A 14,067-nucleotide genomic window follows, 5' to 3' on the forward strand; every position below is an offset into this window, starting at 1 on the left:
TGTACTAGTTGCTGAAATACACGAAGAAAACAAGACTAAGTGAAGCAATTTGACCTGCTTCAACCACATCTTCATAAAACGGCATTTTACAGAATATCCGATCTAGAAAACTACTGATTAATTACCAGTAACTGTCAATTGTGAGACATAATGCTAAACTAAAGGTGATAAATTATTTAAAGCAGATATTCTTTAAACAAAATAGGTAAAATCCTGTCTTGATTTAGATACATAGGAACTTTAGCACTAGTTCCAATATAAACATATTTTCTTTGGATTACAGAAGATGTAACCCTAATATAACTACGGCACTAGCAGTGGCTGTTCAATGCCCAGCTGAAAGCACCCCAGAATTCCAAGGTTTTTTTGTTTGTTTGTTTGTTTTGTGTGTGTATTTTTAATAACTGAAAAGTCTGAATAATGTAAGGGGGCTGTCAAAATTTATGTTGAAGAAACTTTCCTTTCCAATAGGATTACTCTCAAGACTGTTCCATATACTACCTTTCAAATATTTCTAAACTACATATAGGGTTAAATAAACAGGTACAAAATTACAGAGAAAGAGACCCACCCCACACTAATTTGCAACCTGTTTTAAACTTCTTGTGGTTATCAGTAAAATGCAACATCACTGAAAATCCTTTCTCCTCACCAGTACACATGACACCATGCTGTGCCTAATGTACTTGTACTTGCCTTCACCTGGAAGAGGAACCCTGGAGAATGAGATGGAGAAAAGGCTCAAGAGGGCTTCTCCCCCTGGGGATATGCTCCTGGGGGAGGGGGGGCCTCAGCAGCTGAGAGGCTGTGCCAGAGCACTGGGTGCACACTCACCTGGTGGGGAGCACATTCAGGAGGTGGATTAAGGAGGTTCTTCAAATGGGTTTGATTAGCCATGTGTAAGAGAACAGAAAATCAGTGAGAATTTCCTTCTAACTAAAAAAAATAACTCTGAAATATTACCCAATAGGAAATTTCTTTTATATATATATAATGTTATATATACATAAACGTATACAAACACCGACCTGTCAGTATAAACATTAGCAAGCCAATTAATGCCACTGTTTGGGAACTGTGCATCTCACACCAGCTCCACCATTTTCAGTTTGGGCTTTTTCCCCTTTCCTCCAGCAAGACCGATGAGAAGATATACCGAGGTTTGATTCAGTCAGTGTTATAATGAATGAGGTCAGGAATGAAAAACCCTCAGCATATCTTTCTCAGCCCCCTACAGAGTGGGGTCACGTAAGAGGGGCAGGTGCACAGAGGTGTACTCGATGGGGAATGACCAGAGAGGCTGGGAGAGAGGCAGCAATGAGGTGTTGTTAATGAACTGTTCTTTTCAAAGTCCCAGCAGATAGCATTGCCTGTAGCACAGATAAGGTTTACCAACCACAGCTGAAGCAGAGGGAAAGTGGGAAGTTGCAGAAGTGCCCTGTAAGCTCATGAAATGGAAGCACAATGGCAAAGTAACACAAGCACAGTCAGACATGCGGCACTCCTGCTGACCACATGTGCTCGATAGGTCTACATGTATGAAAAAAGTTTTTCTTCATCCACTGGCTTTGTGAATGCCAACATCTAGTTTTATGGTTTTGAACTACATAAAATCATAAAAGTTATTAAAAGTGAAATTATTATGCAATTTAGAGTGAATAAAATATTAAACCACTGGCAGAAAAGCATTTAAGTAGAACATTTTTGAAGCAGATTCAGTGTTTCTTTTTTTCTTTTTTCCTTTTTTTTTTTTTTTTTTTTTTAAAGAAAGTGTTTGAAAGCTGGCATTTCCTTCTGAGCTTTTGTTATTTTGAATTCCCATACTGGTCTGAAAGAAAATAAACACCAAAGCTTCCACTGTTTCCTGGGATGGAAATCCCAAAAGCTAATATGCTCCTTTGTTAATAAATACATATCATAATAACTGTACTGGCAAGAATTACAGATTGCCTACTAAATTCTGGATGATATATTGTCTGTATCTTACTGTTTCTCCACATATGTATGTACCAAATACAGGACAGAGAACAGAACTCTCATTCATTGTGACCAATTATATCTTTATTCACAATCACCCCTTTTTTTGGGACATAAGAAAAAACATCTATACTTAAGGCAATTCTGATTTCTTGAGCAAAATAATAACTGTACAATCTTTTTGTTTGTTTTTGTCTCCAAACCAAAAGCTTCTTGATATGAAACATGTTTGGAATTAATATAAGAGTGGAAGCTGCATCCAGCATCACAAAATAGCCACATTAGCAGGATGTTTCCAGTAAAGATAATAAAAACTGTTAGCATTTAAACAGTGTTAACAATAATATACAGACTTTTATAAGCAGGGAAATGACTTGTGATTCCATTAGTACTGATTTCAAATGTTTTCAGACTCAATTCTTACACTATAATTTCTATCAGTGCTGCGATGCACACCTGTGACAAGTGCAGGTCTCAGTTTTCCTGATATAGATGTAGCCAGACACAAAATGATAATGACTCTCCAGGTGCCTTCTGTAATAACACCCATGCAGAAGTTTTCAGAAACTGTGAATACACTGAAATGTGAGAGAACTTGGGAAAGTCATAATCTCATCACAGTTTGATATGACAGTAGCAGAAAAAAATGATTTTGTATTTCCAGATTTATGAATGTTCAGGAACGATGAAAACACCCGCAAAATTCTGCCTTATGAAACAAACCCAGGGAAGCTCAAGACACATATTTTGCCTTAATGTTTTCTTCAAGAACCCTTGCAGCACATTAGATGAAATTCTAAGACACAGTGAATACAATGACATAACTCTTACTGATTTCAACAGAGAAACAGTTTCATCTCAGGCTCACTCACAATGGCCAATACTCGTGTATTCCACAAGCTACTAATAGTGAATGTGACTGCTCAGAAACAAGAGGGATGCAAAAGAAACCTTGCAGGGATCAAAAATGTGGAATAAGATGTCATGTACTTCAAATAATACAAAGTAGTTGGATTAAGTATTAAATATAACTTATTAAGTATTCAAGAACCATTTGATGATAAAACACAATATTCTATATTTGCAAATACAAGATAGGATTCTGGGGTTAGAAATAAGCAAGTACCTGAAATACCTCTAAAAAGAGGGAATCAGTGCTATATTAGTTCACACTATAATATTATTCAATGTTTTTGATAATATGAGACAGCAAACCATTTTATAATGAAAGATGAGGTGACCTCTGAGAAAAAAAATAACCTATTTAATGTCCTTTAATTATACTTCATCTTTATATTCAGTCATGGGGCAAGAATCACTTGGCAATGGAAACGTGTTTGCTAGGTGTGGGGAAAAAACATGGAATGTGGGTAGTACAAAAATTACAGTAGATTAATGTAAATAAAGACAGAAAATTAAACCTATATTAACTGTAGATGAATAAGCTTATCAATGCTGAGATGTTACCAGAGAATAATTTAAAGCAGCAAATAGACAAATAATTAATTTGACATATTCCCACTTATATTAGCCAGCTACAGGCCCATACTATTAAAATAACAGTAAATTAACAATCACAATTTCTATAAATTGGAGCATTGCAAAATGTAAGAGTGGAATCCATAAAACATCTTGCTAGAGCCTATTTTTCACTTATGTTAGATTGACATTTCAGTGTGAATAACTAATGGATAGATATGATCAAATACAAAGATTCCCTCTCTATTCTCTGTTATGAATTCTACTTAACTGTAAGAGTCATTAAAAAGAAGAGAGTCATTAAAAACAAGCCCCAAATTATTGAAATTGCCAAGGTAAACAAAGTCATCATAAATCAGAACAAAATGAAATATTGAAGCACATGCTGAATTATCCAAGAACCCAACAAGCTGCCTCTGATTACTGTAGTACCCACTTAGGAACAGTCTAGGTGAAGCCATAAATGCTGAGAATGAAAAGCTTCTTTGCTTGCCAAAGCGGGTATTGACCAAAATTGTGCAATGCCCCAAACACTAGTTCAGCAGTAACTTAAAACTTAAAAAGAATCCTTAATCAGGTATCTCGCTTTTTTTTTTTTTTTTTTTTTTTTTTTTTTCCCTCAGATTGCCTGGTTACAGATATCTGATTGCAAAAGATAACTTACAGCTTTAAAGTTTCATTTTCACTAGTAAGAAAAAGTAGAAAAGCTTTCAGAAGAAACCAAGTATTTCACTTTTATTAAAAGCTCCCTTCAAAGATATATTCACAGGAAGGCAAATTCCAAACTGTTTTCATGCCTTGAAAAACTTATATTAAACATTTTTCACTCTACCAGAAAAGTGAAGCAGATAATATTTTATCTTAAAGAATATCTGACGGGCCAGATATTCACCTTTTCTGAAGTATATATTATTCTCTATGGGAGCAAAATACACTTTTTTCCCACATTCTAAAAATGTTTACATCTCCTCCCTATAATGAATTAGTGCAACAAATACTTCTTACAGAATAAAATATATTCTTACTATTTCCTAAAAGGAAGATCGGAAAATTATAGGCATTAGAATATTTCAGACTGAGGAATGACTTGACTGAAGTGATGTTTGAGATTAGAAGACTGCCTCTGGTCTCTGAGCTATAGGTCTACTTCTATTTTTGTGCTAATGTTCTGGGCTATCAAAAAGCCCATTCTAACACAAAGCTATGAAATTACACTAAGTAACTTTTCAGAAGTGCTACTGTTATAATCCCATGGAAAAAAAAAATGAATTAGAAACATTTTATAATGCTAAGTACACAGAGTCCAATGCAGGCAGATAATTACAGCCTATTCACATGCACAAATACATACTATTAAAAAAAAAAAAAAAGAGCCAAGTATCTATCTAAGTGTCGTTGCAACAATGAATGTAAGCGACATCAAGTAAAAATGAAAAAAAAAAAAAACTGTTTGCAGTAATGAGCATGCTTAAAAGAAAGGAAAAGCAGGACTAAAAAAGAAATAAAGAAATGCTCTTAAATGTCCTCCCACACACACAGAGAATGGTCAGGCTTACTACGCCTCTCTGATTTCTCAGGGTAGCTCAGTGTGCCTAGCGTTGCACAAAGCCCAGTGCAACAATATGCCTGTTCTCTGAATTACCCTCATCACTCAAAAGGCACAAGCTGTGTTTTATTTGGTATGACAATGTTTAAGTGAATACCATAGAATGACTGGTAAGTGGTTTTATTGGAAATTGCAACAAGTGCTTAAATATTTGGATCATGCCTCAACCTAAATCCACCAGTAATTGCTTACACCTTAAGGCTCTAAAAGAATTCAACAGTAAGCTTTAAGTATCCTTGAATAAACTCCATTTCTTCTTCATCTCAAATATATCCATTGCTTTGGGTTCTTCACTACGTTATGCATTGTGTGATAATTTTATCTGGCCTATGCAAATTCAATGCAGTCGTATGCTTCTGGAAGCATTTCACATCCCTTTTGCCCAATACACAGCTAGGGAAGAATGGGATCAAACGCACTAGGCTGACAAGCATGTAATTGTAGTTTGTTGAAAAATTTGGTATTTATAGAACAAAACCACCTGAAATTAAATTCTTTCTTACAAGTGGAAGAGATCAGGCAATGTTTACTCTGCATTAACTGAGAAGTATTTATAAGCCTTCAAAAGCATCTAGAACAGGGACAACCTTTCAGAAAACCTTGAGACTCAAAAAAGGGTACTCACATTGTGGTGACTGACAAGGGAAACTAGAATCACTCAGCCTATGGAGAGAGGCTTCTGGCTAGACGAGATACACTGCAAGAGAAGAAAACTCAACTCAGATTAAGTCGATACACTGGACTTCATTAACCAGCGAGATATTTTTTCAAGCTTCTTCATTAAAAGGCACTTATTCAAAAAAGGACAGAGTTGTCAGTGGAATTTCAAACATTCTAGAACATGTCCTACATAAATGACACCTTTTATAATTCAGGAAAGGCAGGTCTAAATCTGGATTGTCTTTCTAGTTAACTGTCTGATGTGACCGACCTTTAGATTAAATTTGCTGGGGTAGATTTCCCAATAATATTAAGTGATACCCAAAAATTTACCTCTGAACTACACACTTGGATTTCTTTGGGCTCTTGATGATTTATGTGCTCCAGTTATTTACTTAGCCTATTAATACAAAGACAACTAAACTGGTATCATGACCGGCCTACCAATTTCAACACTGGCTGAATTTTAATTACTTTAAGCATAATAGTCCTCCTGTACAGAGATAATATATATATATATATATATATATATTTCTCATAATTACCTCAAATAATTTCCTGCCTATTTTATCTGCAGATTATTGAAAGGTTTTTTCCAATCCCAAAATAGGTTGCTTTTCTTTTTTTCTTCATTTACCAGAGGTAAATGAGTAGGTATGTGAGAAGCAGAAGTTATGAAGCCTTGTTTCAAAATCTCTGTAAAGTTCCTGATGCTTAATAAAAAGGAAAGCTAATTAGCTTTGGGGTTAATAAGTGAGCAGATTAATAGGATCCTTCTCTTTCCCCAAAAAAACTGTACTCAGAAGTTAATACTTTGATTCTTCTAAGCCTCTGTCAAATATTTTTAAATGGCCAAAGAGCCACAGAAATACGATGCAACTGAACAGCTCCATTTATTGGCAAGCAATGAAAAACCCCCAAAACTTATTTTTCTTTCATAGCAGAAAAAAAAAAAAAAAAAAAAAAGTTCTCATCAACTGCATACATAATACTGAAGACAAAACATTTTATTAAATGTTCTCAAGCAAAATATATATCTTGAGCCCTTGCCACATATTTCCTCTTAACAAATAAGCATACACATGGTCAGGGTGGTGGGTGGGACAGAATGATCCTGCTTCAGAAGGAAGTCATAATACTGCAATCAACATTCCCTTAGACTCGTCATCCCACAGAATTCAGCAGAAATTCTTTCCATACAGTATGGAAAGAAAGGATGCCACAAAATGTTTCACGCATACATGTGGAGAAATAATGACAACTGAAGAACTACTTATGGGTATGCTGGGAAGACCCACATAGCCCCATTAGCAGTAAGTGATGCTGGTGGAAGGTCTGTATTTTCTATATTCCACAGCTGTATGGCCAGCCAAATCTGAGGACCCTGCCAGTAATGCCTGTGTGCTAGTTTCTATACTATCTGAGAAACTCTCAGCCTGTGTAGCATTTTAGCATGTATTTAGATAATGCACACAAACTGAAATCCCAAATTTTACAGGAGTCAGTAAGTCAAGAGGTTGAATTTTACAAACAATATGGCATGCAAAGTATATGCAGAAATGCACACAAATACAGAAGTTGCATTTCCCTATGAATACTCATTGGTAAATTTTATTTTGCAGAAATTAAAAGTGAGGCTTCCCAAATCCATGAGATAGCTACCCTGGTCATTTTATTGACAAGAAATATGAATCAAAGAACAGCTCAGCTCAGCAGCTCAGCTTGACAGAAGCTTTGGGTCACAGCTGAGAAAAAAAATAATATAACTCATGCAGCATGTAATCAATAGCCTAAAAATGACACTCTAATGCCTTCAAAAATAATAAATACAAGTATAGAATACTGCATACTTATTTCAGCAAGTCCCTTGGCTCAATACCAATATATTAGCTTTAACGCAGTATTTTAGAAATTATTTATGCTTTCTTTCAAAAGAACAGGCTACACATTATTACAAGCATACAAAACACACTGTTTTATATTTCCTGTACCTGGTAACAATTCTAGGACACAGAACTTTTCCAAAAAAAAAAAATAGCCCCCCCAAAAAAACAAAACAAAACAAAACAAAAACTGCAAGCTAAATAGCTCTGTTTGAATTACGATTGTGTTTAGGTTTCAGTTAAGCAAATGAATTTCATAAAAACATTAAACCAATTGATTTCCCCCATTAGGGATCAGTCAAAAAATGTATTTTTATGGTGGACCTTAGGCACTGAATCATGATTAGAGAAGAAAGCAAGCATCAAAACGTTCACAGTACCACAAGCTATTTTCTTCTCTCTTTCTGATTCTTAGACAGTTATTACTTTTGACAACGAATTACAGAGAAATATTCCTGTAGGTATTTGAAAGTACAGAGACATTCATTATTAAAAGATTTTTTTTTTTATCTTGGTAAAATATTGTGTCAGAAAGTCCCTCTCAGGGAGCTTGAGGGAGAGGAGAGAGAGGCTGGACTTCATATATGTTGTATCAGAGGTTTTAAAGATCATATATATATTTTTTTAATTAATTATTTATTTCAACCTTTAAAAAAAACAATATTTTAGTGACCACTGACGAACTTCACATATTTTCACTGTACAATAATCCACAGAAACTTTTGGCCGAAAAACTTGCTCTGATGTACACAAGTAAGCTTGTACCTTCACAGTAGAATACATAATTTATGCACATTATTATATATATTTTTCTATTTTGTAGCATGCTGCAGATCATAATCTACAAAACTTCAATTAAATTATGTGGCAAATTACTTTTTTTAAAAAAAAATCTTATTCTAACTTCTGTTTTTTCTGAAAACAATAAGAACTTGAGGATATGCATAGATGTTTCAAGTATTTGGTGGTATAATTTTCTTCCTCAACTATTCTTATCAAAGCTTAGTGGTGAGAAAATGTGAGGAGAGACTTACCACTTCAGCTCACTGCCAGATGGACTATTCCACGTACCTCCTTCCCAAAATAGCATTAAATTTAGTTGATTCACTTAGAATATGAAACAGTGATTTTGATAGAGGAGGCATGAGCCAGAACAGAGTAATCTGAGAAAACATCAGGTTCTTTCACAAGAACAAATTGTAGCCTGATACATAATATCTCAAAATTTGATGGTAAATTTTCTTCACAATAAGTGTAGTTATTGGATCATTTATATGACTGATACTGAAAAATGGAACCAACTGCACCTGGGATGAATGTTTTAGAGTCTCACTCTAAATAGGTTAATGGAGCTGCTCTTTGAAAGTTAGTTAATAACACTGTCAAAAAAATCACACTAAATTCACACTATTGTTTTCCAGCTATTGCTGGTAAACAGTTTAGGAAAACTGTATTACTTATCTTTAAGTGGGGATTTTCAGGTATAAAAAAAAAAAAAGGCATTAAAATAAAAAGTCTTACATTTCTTATAGCCCTTAGGAAGGTTTCTTGTTCTTTAATCTGAAATATTTTCATGTTCATAACATGACAGGCACCTTCACATCATGTTCCTATTAGAAACAAGACCTTAAAAAAAAAAGACTCGTGTCATTTCAAATCAATATACTCCTCCAAATGAGAAAATGTGCTCATTGGTTTTCCTGCTACACCTACTTGTGCAGCATGGGCTTTTACTATGGCTTAATTACAAAATCAGAAGTTCTGCCTGTACCCCATATCAAAACAGCTTGTACAATAAATAAATAAATAAACAGATAGATAATATTTCAGGATTAACTACTTGTAGATGCACAAGGCTGTCAGATATCTCATCATAACGAATATGATTATGATTCTTTTTCCATCACTTTCTGACAGAAATAAACTGAATATAACAGAAAAGAAGTCCTCAAATTATAGTACGTAATTTGTTGGTTTATAGATTTATGCAGTAATATCATAAATCAAATGCTTATTTTACCCTTGAAAAGTGTTCTGATTTGTATTTTATAAAGAAGTTAAACAACCGTTTCATCAGACAGTTGTTTACATTATTATATTTAATATTTTAATTATAATATTCAATATTGACATTACAATTAATTTAATATTGACATTAAAATTAATTTAATATTACATTAAAGTGCAGGAACATTTAATGTCTACAGTAATGTTTATGATTGTACACCACTTTACCAAATGAAGAAAGAAGGATCACAAAATAATGCAACTAATTCTAAAAAAAAAAAAAATTAACCTTACATTTTCTTCATCTGTGATGGGGGGAGGAAGGGATTAAGTCTGCAAAGTCATTATAGATATATGGTCCGAAAATACAGTCAAAACTAGGTTTTATAGATTGAGGTAATACTTTTTATGAGACCAACAGGCTTGGAAAAGCAGACAAGTTTTTTGGCACACAAGTCCTAGTTAAGGTGTGAAACAAAAGGAGAAAATTATAAAGCAAACTGTAATTAAGACATTGAGAACAATTACTCAGAATATCATTAAATACGTATTAGACTACGCAGGAGAAGAGGAAGGCATACCTGGGGAGTCAAAGAGACTCAGCAGGGAGGAGAGGCGATTACCTTGCAGGGGCAAGAGCTAGAGATAATTTATACCTGGTGGAGCAAGGTGACCTCAATGGCCAGTGGGGGCAGGCAGGGGGTGCAGGTAATGGGCCAGCAAAATAGCATCTACAGTGAGGCTATAACTTTTGGTATCAACTATGCTATGAATTGGAGTTTCTAGACTTGCAAAAGTATTTTGTAGGTCATTCTTTAATTAAGTCAGAGCAGTTGCTTCCAACTTGAATTTTGCTTTGAAGTTTGCTGCTTCTGTTTCAGACCTGAAGAACTACTTCTGTGCCTGAGAGCTTATCTGCTTTTTTTTTCCCAACTATCCTTAGTCTAATTAAAGATGTTACCCCTACCTGTAAATCTCTTAATTAGCAACTCTATGGATTTGCTGATGGCAAGTGCAAGAGTGGATCATTCCACTGCTATCAAACCAACAGGGAATTAAACTAAACATGCTGACATGTTATTTCTTCATTTAAAAACACAGTAACACCTTTTCCTTTCTAACAAGGCTAAGACTTCAAAATGCTGCCCTACAAGAACATAACATTCTTGTGATGTCTAAGGGACCAGCAAGCTCATGCTGTAGTGGCTGCAGAACAATAAAAAAATGTAGTTACAAATCTCTTTGAAAGTTTCTCTTGTTTGCAGTTGTCACAGACACAGAAAAGATGAGATAGAAGAAGTGACATCTGGAAAGAGTTAAAACAAAGCCGAACTCATTGAAGAATAATATGTTGTTAGTGAAATGGAATAGGACATAAAATAGTAATGTTGTTGGACAAGACAAAGGGAGAGTAAACTCTGAGTTGATTGGCATACTGTTGAGGAGGTTAGGTCTCCGCATCCAGTACATATTCCCTACAGAAGATATGCAGGAATCAAAGAAAAACTTTGTCGCTCTTGGGATTTAAGAACTTCCATTGACATATCTATCAGCTCTCCACATTAAAATCAAAGCCAGAAGACTCAAAGGGCAAAACAAGCAGATGCGCTGTTGTGAGTGACACGAGGAACAACTGAATTGTTTGTTGAAGCACTGTGTGCACAATGATGTGCAAAGATTTAAAATGAAGAAAGGAGGCTATTGAGCTCACCTGAGAAATTCTACCATTAAAGAGAACCTTTTCCACCCACCTCCCAGAGAGAATTAATCTGTAATTAGAGAACAGAAATTTCACAATTTCACTGAAATATCCTTCAGAGGCTCTCAAACTTTCAGTGCTAACGTATCACTGGCTTTACTACCTTGGTGGGGGTAAGGGTGGGGAGGAGAGTATACAGATGCTCAGTTATGAAACTCCAAAATAACAGTGACATGAAGCTTAATGAATATTTTTAGGTAGTTATACAGAAGATAAAATGTATTAGGGCTTTTGTGTACACACTTTTTGTGTGTGTGCATGTGAAAAAGAGTTAAGCACTCAAACAATAAAAAGGTAAGTGTATGTTCAAGGGCACAGAGCACAGGCAGACAGCTAAAACCCAGTGGACTAAAACCCTTCTGGAAAATCACCACACCAGGTGTACACAATGAAAGACATCACAGAGAAGACCAATAAAGCAACTCACATTTCAGTGGTGACCGTTTCTTACAGTGTGGTGTATTAAGTCCCTATGAATCCTCGCACACTACAACACAATTCTCCCTCTTTCTAGAATATGACTGCCATATACTCTGAGTTCAACAAGTCAAATATTCATTGTGGCAATTTGGAAGTTATTACAGATTGAATCTCATGAGACACAGACTTCCTAGAAACAGTTGATGTCCCGTTTTGGCATGGTAAAGAAGTGTACAGCTGCCACTGGTCACACAGAGTGTGCCGTACCATGGCTCCTGAGCTCATCTATCAGTGTTGCTTCATCTCCTTCTACACAATATGTAATTTATACTTTCATCTAAAATAATAATTAGAAAATCTGTGCATTCATTCTTCATATTTTCAGATATTTTAAATCTTTAACTTGCATAATTTATGGATCTAATCTTTACAAGAATAGCCCATGCGGCCACTTCTCCTGCTAGCCTTTCTTCAATATAAATAAATAAATAAATAAGCACTTCATTAACATTCACTTTATGTATTATTGGGTCAACAATGGCTCAGACAAACTCTGGATCCCCATATGCTATAATTTCTCTAACATTTGGATTCAGACAATACAGTCTGGGTATTTCTTTTAGTATTTATGGGAGTCCCGTGTGTTAATTTTCACTTAAACACAGCAAACTAAGCTTGTGAAATGGTTAAAGAAATGCATTGTAGAAATCAGTGATTCCAGAATAAGAGCTGACAGTGCTGACTTAGAGTATTGTATTCATTTGAAAATGAGCAGGAAAAAATAACAATGTACGATTACCGTTCTTAATTCTCACATATTTATCACATAACATGCATTAAACACCTTTGATTGCCAGGTTAAATAACAGCAACAACAAAGTATGGCTACCTTCTCCATTCAGGCTTTCTATTAAAACAAGAAAACAAAACAAAACAGATGAAACTCTAACCACAAGATACAAAATGCTAGGAAGGTGATTGGATAAAAGCAGTGCAAGTGATAAAGACGCTGCTTATTTTAGCCTGAACTCTGGAGCTTCTCTGCCATTTTCTTTCCTCCTATGAGAACGACCGTTCAATATTTTATATTACAGGTCAAGTGCAGTTTCGAAAAGAGGTGAATGAAATTCAGCAAAAGGATTCCTTAGGTAAGATTCCCCAAACTGAAATATGTATACAGTGTTACGGCAACACCTTAACATGGTAGGCAGCAGAAACATAGTTACTGTGTCTGGTCACTGTAAATACTGATAGACACAAGCAATAGGATCCTTACTCTACCTACATAGAAATGATTATTGACCAAAATATAGGATCAGTTCCAGCTGCTGCTTGGCCACACACTGAGATAAGAGGAGCCAGATGCAAAGTTCCTGACTTGCATACACTAAGAGAGGTGAAAGCCAGATCACCCAGGGGATCGGCGCCCTTCTGGAGAAGGAGCTGGAGGCCAGCTAGGCCTACTGAGACTTAAGCAGAGGCAAGGGAATCTCACTTGGTTTTCCCTGCATAGCAACTCACGTCCCTTCTATCTGGTACTGATGCTCATTTCTGGTTCCTTTCTTCCCCTTAGTCTACACTTGAAACTATTTTCCCCACCTTCCTTGCTTGCACACCCATACTTCAACAGCCATCAACAACTTTGATTTGATCTGTGCCTTACACAGCTTCAGCCATCAAGGTGACTAAATTCTAGTTTGCAGGTCAATTACTTCTTTCTGGAGAAATCAGAGTTAAACTCAAGCTGCTGATGAAGTGACTTACTTGCCTGTTTTACATAGTTAACTTTTACCAGAATTTCTAGAACACATCCACTATGACTTGACAGATAAAAAATAATTTCTCATGGTGTTCTCTCATGCACATCTGTCCTGTTATTTAGTCAGTGTTGCTCCCATACCTACCTAGTGCAGAAGCTTCTGTTCCTTGCTCACAAGGGTCTCTGGTGCATGCTTTTAACAGATGTCTTCCCATAATTGTCATCTGCACGAAGCCCCAGTGAGATGATAATCATCCCTGCAGCTTTCAGCTCCCTCTAAGAATCTTCTCTTGCTTAAAACTTCTGCTCAGCCTCACAAAAATCAAACTCTTTTTAACAACAGAGCCCTTCTGTCAAGCACATTTTCCTGATTTTAGATTTCATCCCTTTAATGAGTTTATAAAAACATTAGCCAAACTTTCTTTTGAAAAGACCAGTGTCTTTGATCCATACCTCTCTGCTACAAGGCCTTCTTACTAACTTTTGAAAAAAAAAAAAAAAAAAAAAAAAGAGCTAC

General features: G+C 35.5%; 1 protein-coding gene across 2 annotated transcripts in view; it reads right to left on the reverse strand.

The window, feature by feature from the left end:
• TENM1 (teneurin transmembrane protein 1) overlaps nt 1–14,067 on the reverse strand; it is a 908,570-nt gene that overhangs the window by 828,846 nt on the left and 65,657 nt on the right. For both annotated transcript variants that reach the window (XM_032196349.1, XM_032196354.1), the window contains exon 2: nt 5,688–5,759. The gene's annotated coding sequence lies outside the window, so the exon portion shown is untranslated. The remainder of the gene's footprint in view (nt 1–5,687; nt 5,760–14,067) is intronic.

Source organism: Aythya fuligula, chromosome 13 (assembly GCF_009819795.1).
Source record: "Aythya fuligula isolate bAytFul2 chromosome 13, bAytFul2.pri, whole genome shotgun sequence".
NCBI classification, from domain to species: domain Eukaryota; kingdom Metazoa; phylum Chordata; class Aves; order Anseriformes; family Anatidae; genus Aythya; species Aythya fuligula.